Source organism: Mus musculus, chromosome 8, assembly GCF_000001635.26.
Source record: "Mus musculus strain C57BL/6J chromosome 8, GRCm38.p6 C57BL/6J".
Lineage (NCBI taxonomy): Eukaryota > Metazoa > Chordata > Mammalia > Rodentia > Muridae > Mus > Mus musculus.
Window position 1 is genome coordinate 48,033,868 of NC_000074.6, and position 14,808 is coordinate 48,048,675.

Genomic DNA, 14,808 nt, shown 5'->3' on the forward strand with positions numbered 1-14,808 from the left:
GCTAACGTGCCGTTATTATGTCTCATGCTCCCAGGACGTCAGGAAGAATTTTAAGGCTTGTCAGGCTGTTCAGCGTGCTGTGGGATATAGTCCTTGAAAGCGTGATGAGTACTTTGGCTAAAGTCTGTGCTCGCCTCTCTGTCGGATGCTAAGCCAACACTCATGTCAAGTCAAAGCTGCAACTAGGAGAGCTTGGACGTGAGATCTAGCTAATGCATTCCCATTAAACTATTGGCAATAAGTCCCTGCCAATCACAGAAGGGTCTTTATGGGTGGCAGCGACTTCGTCAAAGTTGTCTAAAGATTGAAATTTTGTGTGCCCATCTTTTCTTTTTTTTCCCTAAGTTCTCAGAATTCCTCAGCTTAGAAAAGCAGGTTCTATGCACTGTCCCTAAATTCGCACAGAGAATAGTGTGTAGTTTGTGTCAGCTCAGTTGTGTGACATAGTTACATATTTCATTTTCATTCAACTCTCACTGAGAACCAAACGTGTCTCGGTTTACCTGTCTGTCCCATGACAAAGACAGTGGATGCATTAGCTTTAAGATACATCTTTCCTTTTTTAATCTCTTAGCAAGGTTAGGGGTCAAATCCAAGGCCTCAACAGCCAGCCAGCCAATCAGGCATTCTACCACTAAGCCCCAGCCCCAGCCCCAGCCCCAGCCCCAGCCTGTCCCAGGCATGTCCCCTTAGAATCATAGCATAGCTCTCCTCTGGTTGATTCCCGTCTGGTATATCAGCGTTGGTGCCTGTGGCCATAAAGAGCATTCAGCTTCCCAGATAATCTGTAACGAAACAAGAAAATGTCTGCTTTACCTAACATGGCTTTTAGGAGATAAATAAAATTTAAAAACCACAGGGTCTTTTTCCTGGGATGCCTCCCACATGTGTGAGGAGAGGATCTGTGCTTTGTGCCTCCAGCTTTCCTGTCCCACGGAGAAGAGAGAGATCTGCCAGCAGGAGAACTTGGGATTCGTTACTCTCACTTTGCCACTTATCCAGTGTAATGTTTGCCCAGGGGCTTCTAATACAGATGTTTTGCCCAAAATTTCCCTTTTTGATTCCAGCATATAATGTCAGCCATGAACTTTGGGGCTGACTTTATGCTTCTTTTAAAATTGTATTTACTGTTGTTGTGGTTGTGGTTGTATGTATCATGTTCATATATGGACTCCTGGGTCTCAGTGCTTACGTGCAGTCAGAGAGCGATGTGGACTCAGCTCTCTTCTATCTTTATGTAGGTTCAGTTTAAGAGATCTCACCCAGCTGCCAGGCTAGTGCACTAAGTGACTTTACCCACTATACCATCTCACACACCCTGGTTTTATGTTTTGTTTTGTTGGTTTGGTTGCTGTTTAAGTAATATTCTTATAAACTCAATAGATTTATTCATTTAAAAAAATCGGTATGAGTGTTTGTCCTGCATGTATGTATGCATCCTGAGTGAGTGTCTGGTGCCCTCAGAGGCCAGAAGAGGGTGCCTGATCCCCTGGAACTGGGGTTCCAGGCCTTCTTGAGCCTCTCCCAAGAGTACTGGAGATCCGACTTGGCTCCCTTGGAAGAGCAAGTGGTTTTTTGTTTTTTTGTTTTTTCTGAGACAGGGTTTCTCTGTGTAGCCCTGTCTGTCCTGGAACTCACTTTATAGACCAGGCTGGCCTCGAACTCAGAAATCCGCCTGCCTCTGCCTCCCGAGTGCTGGGATTAAAGGCGTGCACCACCACGCCCTGCTGAGCAAGTGCTTTTAATCACAGAGCTCTGTCTCCAGCCCTAATTTTAACGGCCACAACCCTGCCCCTGACTCTCTCTCTTTCTTACTTTCCACGAGATAATCGATTAGGTTCCTACCTGAAAAATAACACTTTTGTTTTTACCCTCGAAAACTTCCTGTGGGTATGAGAAAGGTCACCTCGTTTGTGCAGAAATGATGCAAACCCTTGGATGGCTTTGTACCCTTATGTGACAAAATTTCCATCCAGATGTTACACTGGAACAAAAATGTGACAGGGACACTTGCTGGAGGGAATCTAATTTTCAGAATGTCCTCTCCTACATCCAATCCGCACGTTCCTTCTCGGGGCTGAGAGAAGTCATCACCAGCACACAGTCACTTGTCCCGGCATGCAAGAATTCACATTCTGCATGCCCAGTCCCTGTTGATTAGCTACATGGAGAGCGCTATTCTGAACTACAATACAGATGGTATGTTTTCATTATTGTTTTTATGCCCCAAGAGACTATTCTGGGCCACCAACCCACTTCTGTGGGATGAAGGTAAAATGTAACACAAGAAGAAAAATTAAAAAGCATATGTAATAATATTCTATACATTAGTGGGAATCACATAAGCAAGTAGAGAGCATTGACTGGGTGTTAACAGCTATCTAAGCGATTAACATAGCTTGTAGGTACACGCAGCCTTGAAACCTAATCAATACCAAGCATTTCTGGGAAAATCATGGGTTTTCTTTTATTTTTAAGTGTATGTCTTGTAGCTAGGCAAGCTGGCTTGTAGCTATTTGCTGAATCTGCCTACAGCCTGGTAGGATTTTAGAAGTGACTTATGGTCTGAACTACAGACTGTCCTGTGGTTTCTGTCACCTCTAGAAGTTATAAAGGCTGAGCAGCTTTAATCCAAAAATTCAAAATTGGACATGATCCACAAACCCTTCCTTCCTATATTCAATGGTTTAAAATGCTGTATAGAATTATCCTCAGGGGCTGGAGAGATGGCTCAGTGGTTAAGAGCACCGACTGCTCTTCTGAAGGTCCTGAGTTCAAATCCCAGCAACCACATGGTGGCTCACAACCGCCCGTAATGAGATCTGACGCCCTCTTCTGGTGCATCTGAAGACAGCTACAGTGTTCTTACATATAATAATAATAAATAAATCTAAAAAAAAAAGAATTATCCTCAGGAGATGTTCAAAAGGTGAATGTGAAACATAAATTAATTTGGGCCTTATACTTTTTCATTCTCCAAATATCTCATAATATATGCCAGTCTTCCAAAATCCAAAAAAAAATATTCAAAATCTAAACTTCAATTACCAAGTATTTTAGTTAAAGGATATTCAGAGTGTATAAATATTTGTCTAGAATTTTTAGAAGTTTCATTTTTCAGGTTTTTAAAAAATGACTAAGTTCTCTGGGTTTTATTAAAATCTACTATTCAAAGATATCACTTCTCCCTGAAAATGAATATAATCAACATTTTTTAAAAAATACTTTTTTCTTCATTTAATAAAAACGCCAGCTTTATCACACACACTGTCTTCTGTGTCTACGGCGTATTTTCAGAGAATCCATTTAGATCAACGACTGAGTCAGGTCAACTCTGTTTCCTGTCTTTTGCCTCCATTTTCAGAGCTTCATTGGCCGTTTTCTCCAAGGTTTGTATACATTCGTGAGGGAGACACTAGCTTCGACACTTAAAGCTTTAGAATAAATGAGAAGCACTTCTCAAATATGGATATTTCTTCTTCTGGTAGCTGTATTCTTATTCCTATTAATAGCTGTAGATTCCTCCCCTTCCCCCTCTCCCTCCCCCCACTCCCCTCTCCCTCTCCTGTCTCCCTCTCCCCTCTCCCCCTCCCCTCTCCCTTCTCCTCTCCCCTCCCTCTCCCCCTCCTCTCTCCCCCTCCCCTCTCCCTTCTCCCCTCTCCTCACTCCTCCTCCTCTCTCCCCTCCCCTCTCCCTTCTCCCCTCCCCTTCCCTCTCTCCTCCCTCTCCCCCTCTCCCTCCCCTCTCCCTCTCCCTTCCCCTCTCCCTTCTCCCCTCCCCTTTCCCTTCTCCCCTCCACTCTCCCTTCTTCCCCTCTCCCTTCTCCCCTCCCCTCTTCCCTCTTCCCTCTTCCCTCTCCCTCTCCCTCTCCCTCTCCCTCTCCCTCTCCCTCTCCCTCTCCCTCTCCCTCTCCCTCTCCCTCTCCCTCTCTCTTTCTCTTAGCATTGAATTCAGACCTGGGTCCTTATGCACAGGAAGCAAGGGCTCTCTACCTGTGACCCATAGAGCACCAGACGCAGACAGTTATAACTAAGTAGAAAACCTTTTCTCATTGTTGATGCCCGAGGCCTTAGTGGTATTGTTAGTAGGAAACTATGTAAGAACTTAACTGTGACCAAGTCTCCCTAGTCATGATGCAGCAATGAGGAGATTGTCATCAATTAACGCAACAGGCCACCATTTTCCTCTAAATGGAGCGTGGGGATACCGCCATTATCTAAAGACCAAAGCCAATGTAATTTGAATTATACCTTTAGGTTGTTGGTTGAAATGTGAAATTTGACTTGGCCCTTCAGTTTCTTTATTTCTATTATTCTAACCCAAAGTGTTTCTCCTATGCCATCTTTCTTTTTTGAGTTAACTAAGCCAGCAGGATCAACTTAGATACCCAGAGGGCAGAACTTTCAAGTAGCCTCTTAGTTAACACAACACAATAAAGCATGCTCCCAACCTCCTGTGGGCCTTGCTAAGAGTTTGTATACTCCACACATAGACCTTCAGAGCAAACATCCTTGGACCCAGATGGCTCACAAAGCATCTTGTGATTAAGTGATCTGAAGCAAGGGGCCTGTCTGTAGCCTGGTGTTGTTAGTAGTTAAATATGGACGGCTTCCAGAATCAGGATTCACTGGATGAAAACAGAGTGGGTACCACGGTCTGTGCTCGAGCCAACTCAGGTTCTTCTCTGGACGCCAAGTGATTTTTAAAAATGTTTCATTATATCTATAATTAGCCCCGGTAAAGAAAGACCCCTTTAGCTTCTCCGGTGATGCATTGATGCTTTTGTTATGAATAGACACCCATGACCCCTAGTGCCTAACTATAAACAAGGGTAGTTACTAGCCTCATTAGGCAACTAGCAGATGGCTGATAAAGTCCTCATTGGCGTTTCAACCCATGTGTGGCTTACAAATGTTTATCCTTAAATGGTTTAAAAATATGTTAGAGGGGTCTAAGTGCTGTTTACATGAGTGTTAATGCACTCTGATTTTAACAAGGAAGATGTCTGTGATAAGCTTTTGTTTGCTGATTCTACTTGAACTGATTTTTGGGCTGTTCTCTGACTCCCTGCCAACGGAGACGCTGTCGTCCCTTCTCTCACCTTCTGCCCATTCTGCATACATTTATTCGAATGCCTAAGATGAGCCAGTTGAAGCCACCACGATGGATACACCCTAACAAATGCTCAATAGAGTTTTGCTGAAAGACGAGAACCAGAACTAAAGCAGAGTTTTATTTTATACAACACTGCTGTCCAGTTAAGCAGTTTTTACTGAGGCCCATTAATAAGGCAAAGAACCATATAAGTGTCTCCCTGGAAAACAAAAAACACTTCTGGGAAAGTGTTCTGCATCAGTTAGACTTTTCACAATCAAGTCTAAATAAGCCTGATAGAATAACAGTGAATGTAATTGATAATTTCCTTTAAAAATACATGATGATGTCGACGACGACGATGATGATATTATAATTATATGTATATGTGTGCATGTCTATATGAGACTATGTGTATTAGGGAAGGCATCTCTGGAGGCCAAACAGGGCATCAGATCCCGTAGGACTGTAGTTACACACGGTTGTGCGTCCCCTGATGTGGGTGCTAGGAACCAAACTCAGGTTCTCCGCAAGGATCTTCAGCGCAAGACCATCTCCCTGGCCTCAGCTGAGCATTTCTATGTAGAAGATCTTATCACCTCATTTAGTTGTGTGAAGTCTGAATATCGAAGGGGAAGTTTTCAATTTCCTGAGAAACATAAAAGGACTGAGTCCAGACACCTTACTACTTGGAATCGTGTGAGTTTGAATGGTGGGTTCAAGGTGACCCACTTTAATCTCTCTCCACTTTGCTTTGCTTTGCTTTGTTAAGTAAACTTCTACTGCAACTGACTTTGTCTCTCGGCTGAATTCTTTCCTTGGAGAAGAAAAAGCCAATGCAGGAACCTTGAGAGGGTACTATTGTGAACTTCAGCCTTTCCTCATGGGGTGTTGTGGTGGCTTAAATTTACTTGGCCCAGGGAGTGACACTATTTGGAGGTGTGGCCTTGCTGGAGTAGGTGTGGCCTGGTTGGAAGAAGTGTGTCACTGTGGGCATGGGCTTTAAGACCCTCATCCTAGCTGCCTGGAAGCCAGACTTCTCCTAGTGGTATTCAATCAAAGAAGTAAAAATCTCAACTCCTCCTGCACCATGCCTGCCTGGATGCTGCTATGTTCCCGCCTGGATGATAATGGATTAAACCTCTGAGCTTGTAAACCAGATCTAATTAAATGTTGTCCTTATAAGAGTTGCCTTGGGGCCGGGTGTGGTGGTGCACGCCTTTAATCCCAGCACTCGGGAGGCAGAGGCAGGCGGATTTCTGAGTTCGAGACCAGCCTGGTCTACAGAGTGAGTTCCAGGACAGCCAGGGCTACACAGAGAAACCCTGTCTTGAAAAACCAAAAAAAAAAAAAAAAAAAAAAAAAGTTGCCTTGGGGCTGGTGAGATGGTTCATCGGTTAAGAGCACCTACTGCTCTTCCAAAGGTCCTGAGTTCAAATCGCAGCAACCACATGGTGGCTCACAACCATCCGTAACAAAAATCTGATGCCCTCTTCTGGAGTATCTGAAGACAGCTACAGTGTACATACATACATATAATAAATAAATTAAATAAATAAATAAATCTTTAAAAAAAAAAAAGAGTTGCCTTGGTCATGGTGTCTGTTCACAGCAGTAAAACCCTAACTAAGGCAGTGGTTGAGTGGGAATTAAATATGCAAAGCATTGTGGGGGGTTGGGAGGAGGATTGGGAGGAGAAGGGGGTACTGTGGTTAGGATGCCACATAGAATTTTAAGAAATTATGCAAAGCATTTGCTGAGGGCCGTAATTATATAATTGACTATTACTACCTGTTCTTACCCAAACTACTGAAGAGTCAGTTATTCATGTGTGTTCACTGTAGTGTACAGGAATTCATGTTGGATGTTACACACAGCTCATGCTGACTGGCAACTCTTCTTACCTCGGCTTCCCAAGCACTGCGATGTGCGCACTACTGTGCCTGAGTTTTTAAATGAGAAAATGGGAAGCTAGAATTTTTTAAATATTCAAGGTCTCACAATTTGTTAATGTCACCACCTCATGGAAACGTTTGAAACTGCTGAGTTTCTGAGGTCCGAGTTTAGCATACCACAGTCTGTTTTGTCTGAGGAACCACAGGGGAAAAATAGACCAGAGAATGCGGCAGAGACGCCAGTGGGGCCAAGCCACTCGGAGCAGCTCTCTGTCCTCACGGCAGACTCCATCAATGGCGTCATTTTGTAAGTTTACCCTGGTCTGACTAGTGTGGGTCCATCTGCTGTGTGGCTAGCTGGCTCCGTATCTCTCACAACTTCTCGTACACAGGATCCATTTGGTTTGATTACTTTTAACAAAACAACAAAAAACATTGACTAATGGAGGCAAATTGTAAGATTTCCATTTGCAGAAACCAAGGTCCTTAAATTATCCACAGTTATCACTCCAAATGTATAAACCAGTGCTCTACATGCCCTGGGAAATTTAAATGAATGTATATGTATATATGTATGTATATGTGTATATATATGTATATGCATTCCTATAAAGCTTCTACCAGTGTCTGGAAGCTGTCATAATATGCTGTCATCTTGTAAGATAAGGCTGGGTACTTACCAGACTTTAGCAACTACTGAAGTTTGGATATGAGCCTGGGAGATCAGCACTGAGTCCTTTCCAGTCCCACTGATCTCAGTCACAGCTCAAGTCAGGCTGGCCTGGGCTCCTGTCCTCTGCGCTGTACTCATGCTGGTCCAGCCACCGGGGATACAGCCCAGACAATGAAACGATGTTTAAGTAAAAGAATCTGAAGTGTCCCACAAACTTGTGCGTCTGTGGCTTGTTCTCGGCAGTTGGTGCTGCTGGGGAAGGCTGGGGAACTTTGGAAGGTTTGGTTTACCTGAAGGAGGTAGGTCACTGATGGGGTAGGTCCTTGAGGGTGCGTTATCTCTGCCCAGTTCCTGTCTGGGATCTCTAGGGGTTTCTTGTTTGTTTTTGTTTTTGTTTTGTTTTGTTTTGTTCTTTAGCTTTTTATTGTTTCTTTGTGAATTTCACATCATGTACCCCAATCTCATTTCCCTCCCTCCCCTCATGCCCACCCTCCACCCATGCAACCTCCTCTACAATAGAGAAAAAAAAGCCTTCTTGTGGAAGCTGTAGTGTGTCACAGTGTGCCCCACAGCACACCCACAGTCCGCCTCACTTCTTGGCTTGCAGATGTTCACTGCAAATGAGTCATTGATCTGGGAGCAGAGGCCTCTGGCTTCTGCTACTCTATCAATACTGGAACCTCACTGGGATTAGTCCTCTCTCTCTCTCTCTCTCTCTCTCTCTCTCACACACACACACACACACACACACACACACACTTCTATCACCAGGAACCCGAGATGCTCAGAAGGGAGGAGTCAAAATCTGCAGGCAGAATGCTTGAGAGAACGCCCTCTACACTCCCGGGAGGTGTTCCTTGCCTGCTTGGGAAGCCACCAGTTATGTGCATGCTAGGGTCACTTGTCCTCTGAACACCTGACAAGAGGACCCTGCACTATTCTTTCCCTCCATCCTCCCTGCTCCAGTCTGAACTTCCTTGTGTTCACCCCTTCACACACACACACACACACACACACACACACACACACACACCACCCAGCGTGTTGCTCAGCCCGAGGCTCCGACGGTCCTCCCTGCTCCAGTCTGAACTTCCTTGTGTTCACCCCTTCACACACACACACACACACACACACACACACACACACACACACACCACCCAGCGTGTTGCTCAGCCCGAGGCTCCGACGGTCCTCCCTGCTCCAGTCTGAACTTCCTTGTGTTCACCCCTTCACACACACACACACACACACACACACACACACACACACACACACCACCCAGCGTGTTGCTCAGCCCGAGGCTCCGACGGTCACTTTCAGGAGAGAGACATCCCTGCAAGCAGGTTCCATTTGCTGGCTGTCCGTTTGCTGTTAATTCACTTCGGGTGTGAGTTAACCAGGTACAGTTCAAGCCTGAGCTCAGCTGGTGAGGAGAAGCTCACCAAATGTACTGCGGCCAAAATGTCAAGCAATTATGTCATACCAAAGGGGAAAAGGCTGAGTGCGTTAGTCACAGTCCGAACAAATGTGTACTTCCTGTGCCGAAGAACAAGTGGATTATTTTAGACCAAGTTACTTCTTAAAAAGCTGTGCTCTGCTCACTGGGAACTGGAAGACCACCTAGTCCTTCAAGGTCTAGCACCTCGGCTTGCCAGCAGACTTCTGTGAGCCGGCAAGGGTGGGGGTTGGGCATGCTGGGGGACTAATGACGAGCTGGAGAGAACGTAAGACAAGTCTCTGTACAGCCTGGTGGGAGCTGTACATAATTGATGATATTCCTACACAACAGTAGGATTACTGAGATCTGCTAATATTGATGAATGCTTTTTCATTTTTATTGCGCTTTCCAAGTATGCCAAAAACATTAAAAGTTCATAAAAGAAAATAACTTGGCTCCATCGTACCTGATCGCGTCCCTGAAAATGAGTCCGCGGTACCACAAGCTTACCAACCATCTGTGCTTATGGGGACAGTCTCATTTGTCACTATCTGTGGTCCCAGGTGTCTGGACGTTCCAGATAAACTTGGGTTTGGATATTAGCCTTTAACAGAAGCAACAACAGTTCTGGGAGACGAAATCCTATTTGATTCCAGAAGTACTCTGAAAGAAAAAAGAAAAAAAAGAAGAAGAAGTAGTCATCAAGCAATATGGATTGGCCTCTTAAGCTTAAAATTTATCCCTTAAATGGAAGCTAGCTTAGAGCCATCTGCCAAGGCCGAGGCTTTGCTAAACCCATAGCTCCTACTGCTGTAGCCATCAGTGCAGAGTTTTCTCCTCAACAGCAGATAGGACGCAAATCCTTTTATATCTATACACTTAAGAGAAAAATAGGCTCTAGACCAGAGAGGTTCTCAACCTGTGGGTCTCGACCTCCTCGTGGGTCACATGTCCGGTATCCTGCCTATCAGATGCTTACATTATGATTCATAACAAAAAAATTACAGTTATGAAGCAGCAACAAAAGTAACTTTATGATGGGGAGGTTACCACAACATGAGGAAGTGTATTGAAGGGTAACAGCGTTAGGAAGGCTGAAAGCCCTTACTAAAAGGTTGTAGTTAGCCCCTCCCCGGGCTGTGAGGAAGAACTCACCTCTGGACACTGCTGGAAGCCCAGACTCCCTTGCACACTCAGCAGCCCGCCCCCCACCCACCTTGGGCAGTGGCTGGTTCTAGCGGAGGGCAGAAGGTGAGTATCAATTCTAAACTGAAGTTGTGGAGGAGGGCGGCAGGTTACATCAGTGGTTATGGCAACCTTCTTTAATGACATAAAAGTTGCATAGTCACTGGGTCCATATGGATGTGCGTGAACTGGACATGAACGGTATGGTATCAAACCACGGAGAGTTCAGGGTTTGTCATCCGCTAGTGTCAACTATTGTGTTCATACATTGCATACTCTGAAGACTGTTTATCTCTGTCTAGGGCAAGAACAAAACCACACATCGATATACACCATGGCCTTAGTATGCACAAGGAATCACAGTCTTGTACCCTTTCTCCCAGGGTGGCATGCTCTCCATGAGGGGCTCTGAGTCACCGCTCACTGTTCCCAGTGAAAACACACAAGTCTGAAGGCTGGTGACAGCCTTACTTAAGAACATCTGTCGTTTACCATCTACGCTTGTGGAGAAACGAGTCCTTATGCCAGAAGCTCGACTTAGCTTTTGATATTTAATGTCATCAAATCTTGTCTATTTACTTATTTAAAGTGACCTTCTTAATTCTTAATAATTTATTTATTTTATACGAGTACACCGTTGCTTTCTTCGGACACACCAGAAGAGGGCGTCAGATCTCACTACAGGTGGTTGTGAGCCACCATGTGGTTGCTGGGATTTGAACTCAGGACCTCTGGAAGAGCAGTCGGTGCTCTTAACCACTGAGCCACCTCTCCAGCCCCTGATCTTCTTAATTTTAAGCATGCGTGAAAGTACATTCTGTGCTTCCCGGGAGATGCGTGTCTTGAAACACAATGCTTCGAAGTTATTCTATACTTTTTTACAAACCTAGATAAAGTCACCTTCAAGGCCTCCTCTTCTCAGCCTAGACATTCCCCAAATCCCCATGCTTTATATTATCACCCACAATGGGCTAAATTTAAAAAAAAAAAAAAACAATCCCGACTTTGAGGTGGAATAGATGGGTAAACCAGAGAAAGCCGGTCATCTTTGAAATTTCACCAAAGAGGCTAAGTTGTTTTAAATGTCTTTTGAGCCTGATGCAGCCTTCCTTCCAATAAAAACCAATTTCTATCTCATTGACATCCTAACCGTGGAGCTGTAAATAAAGGATAATAAAAGTTGATCAGAGAAGGCAAGTGCAGAGGAGAGGGTGACTAATGTCCCCGGATTCTCTCAAGTGCAAAGGCATTGCAGAGGGTTGTAAAGTTTGAGCGTGCGTGGATCTTTTTGATTTCACCCCGATGCATGATTGTGTTTGCTAGCTTATGCTATGTAACATTTCACACCACTACATTCATTTGTAAATTAGATTTAAATCCATTGTGTTCCTAGGAAAGGGAATAAATGGTGTTAAGAATGTGAAGCAAATCTCCTAAGACAGAATATTGTGTTTTCTCCCTCCCTCCCCGCTCCTTTTTCTTCTTCCTCTTCCCCCTCCTTCTAGAGGCAGAGTCACAGATACAAGCCTGGCTTTGGACTTGCTATGTAGTTGGAGATGACCTTGACCATCGAATCCTCCTGCCTCCAGCTCTCCAGAGCTGGATCATAGGTATATATCATCATATGTTCTATGTGATGTAGGGATCAAACCCCAGGCTTCATGCGCACTAGTGGGCACTCTACCAACTACATTCCTAGCCTCAGAATATTATATTTCAGATGGAAGCTAAAGAGAGAGACAAATACCAATTAAGGGCTTGCTAAGCACACATTATGACAAGTGCTGTAACACGTACCATCCCAGCCCTGAAGAAGAGGACAGTTCGCATTCTCTAGCTGACTCTCGAGGAAGTATGGACAGTTTCTAAGTTTAGCCAGCTGGTCTTGCTAGGGAACAGCAGAACTTGTATGTAGATCTGGCATCTTCCAGCTCAGAGTCTGTGTGACTTCCCATTGTGCCAGGGCTGCCAGAGGTAGATGCCATATCACAGGATATGCTAGTCCCATCTACTCTACACACTTTCAGCAGGGACGACATGGTCCACAGTGGGGTAAAAGTGATTCTTGGAAAGATGCAGACATTTTATCATCGTGTGCAGTCCTAATACAGAGATATCCAGGATGCTGGAAGCACTGAAATTTTAGGGGAATGTGGGAGTCTCTTGGGGAAAATGACTAAGAGCCTTCCTTCTGGTTTGGAGAGTAACTTTTATTACTTAATTATTATTTATAATTTATTTATCTAGGCTGAGCATTGTTGGACAAAGGGGAAAAGAAAATCCTCACTCACCCTGGGGTGGCTGTTCAGTGAATTGGTCAACCCACTGTTGGTCCAATATTAGGAGGCCAACATGACGCCCCGGCATCACCTTCTCTTTCTGAATGTGGAAGTCCAGCGAAGGCACAATAAGCAGAACCTATTGCTATTCTCTAATTACTCAGGATTCCCTGGTGGGTTTGTCTCCCAGACAAGCAGGACAAAAAAAACCCTTCAAGAAAATAAACAGCGATTTCTTCCCTCCCCCTGCTTGAAAGGGGCATGATCCGGAACAAGGACCGGAAGACTCTATCTCGCCAGTTCATGGAGCCTGTTGGATTAGGTCGCGTGTAGAACACTCTAGCTGCTTGGGCCTCATGGGCACCAGCGCAGGCTAGTGTGTCATTCTTTCAGAAAAGAAAATGAATTCTTCCATTAGTGTGAGGTTCAAGGCCTTACACATCGGAACTCAGGAGTTCTATCCCATGATTCCTACAGGCGACACAGATAGGAACAGTGGCTGCAACAACTGAATTAGTTATTTTTTCTTTACTATTTTATTTATTTATTTATTTATTTATTTATTTATTTATTTATTTATTTATTTATTTATTCGTTCACCACTTCCCTGCCCTCGACAGAACGCAAACAAGACAGAAATCTTACGGTCTTGCTTAGCCATCACTGAAAAGCAGCAGCTAAAGTCCAAGGTGCAATTAAATAAGAAGTAAAAGAGACAAAATCTAAGGGAAAGAGATTCTGAGCCTTCCCTGCCTTGTAGAGAGACCCAAAATTATTTTCATAAACTCGTGTCTTTTCCTTGAGGGAGGAAAAAAGGGATTGTTAAGATTGTAAATGCAGGATAAAGGAAGAAGGCTGTTAATCTCAAGAAGAAAACTGTACATTTAGGTCATTCACCAACAAGCTTGAAAAAAAAAGAAAGAAAGAAAGAAAGAAAGAAAGAAAGAAAGAAAGAAAGAAAGAAATGAAAAAGAAAAAAAAAGGTTTCCGTGACCATAAATAATTGGATTTCTTACAGGGGGCTCACAATGCTTCAGATAACTCCTTTTCTCTTTATCTGGGGTTTTGATACGTGGTAGGAGGGGGTTGGGGAGAGACACTTCACAGGGGACAGAGGTAGATAAAAGGGAAAGATCTGAGAGTCACCATTATTACCAGGCTGTATCATTTACCTCAGTTAGGAGTTGCTAGCATGCCAGGTCACCCCTGGGGTCGAGGGCAAGAGAAGTTTACACAGCCATGGAGGGTATCTTGCTGGCTGGGGACGTACATCAAAGTGCGGCAGCAAACAGGAGAAGAGAATTTTTTCGAGTACAGAGATCAAGATGACTGACTTCCTTGCAATGTCCTACCACGCTGTTAAGTGTGTTTTACATGCCAACATCAATTCCTTCCTTGCTTTTAGGAAGGAGCGACATAATTTAGAGATAGATCTGTCTCTTTAGAAGGAAGCGCTTCTTTAGAGCCTTTCATGCCTTCTACATACCAACTTTAGATTCTATAGCTCTCTATCTCTCTCGCTCGATCTCTCTTTCTCTCTCTCTTTTTAATTTTGCCCACAATGGTAAATATACATAGCATAAAACCCACCACTCTAATGGTATTTAAGTATATTGTCTGATGATTAAGTATGTTTACTTAGAAGTCAGGCTTTGGGGTGAGAGGCTAATAAGAATTGCTGTGAGTTTAAGGCCAGCCTAGGTAGCAAACAGAGAAAGTATACACACTTGGTTGTGGTGCCATCTCATTCATTTCCAGAACATTTATCATCCCTACCAGAAGTATTAGCTCCTAACCCCCCGACCCCCACCCCACCCACCCCATCCTTCCTTCCCTGAGAGCCACTGTTCTAGTTACATCTCATGAAGTTCACTATTCCCAAATGCCTTCGGAGAATGAGGTTGTCTTTTTTCTCTTGTGTCTGGCTTAATTCAGTTGCCATAATATCTTCAATGTTCATGTTGTAGCATGTGTTGGGATTTTTTTCTAGCCCTTTCTGTTATTTTATTGTGTTAAAATAGACATACCGTCTTAACCATTTTAAGAGATATTATATATGTGTATAAATATATATAATACATAATGGTATATTTATATACCATTGCTACCACCCATTTCTGCCTTGTAAAACTCAAACTCTCCAGGCCTCAAACACCCTTTCTTGTGACATGCCTATTGACATAGGGTCTAACTAAGTTGCCCAGGCTGGCCTTGAACTCACTATGTAGTTCAGACATACCTTGC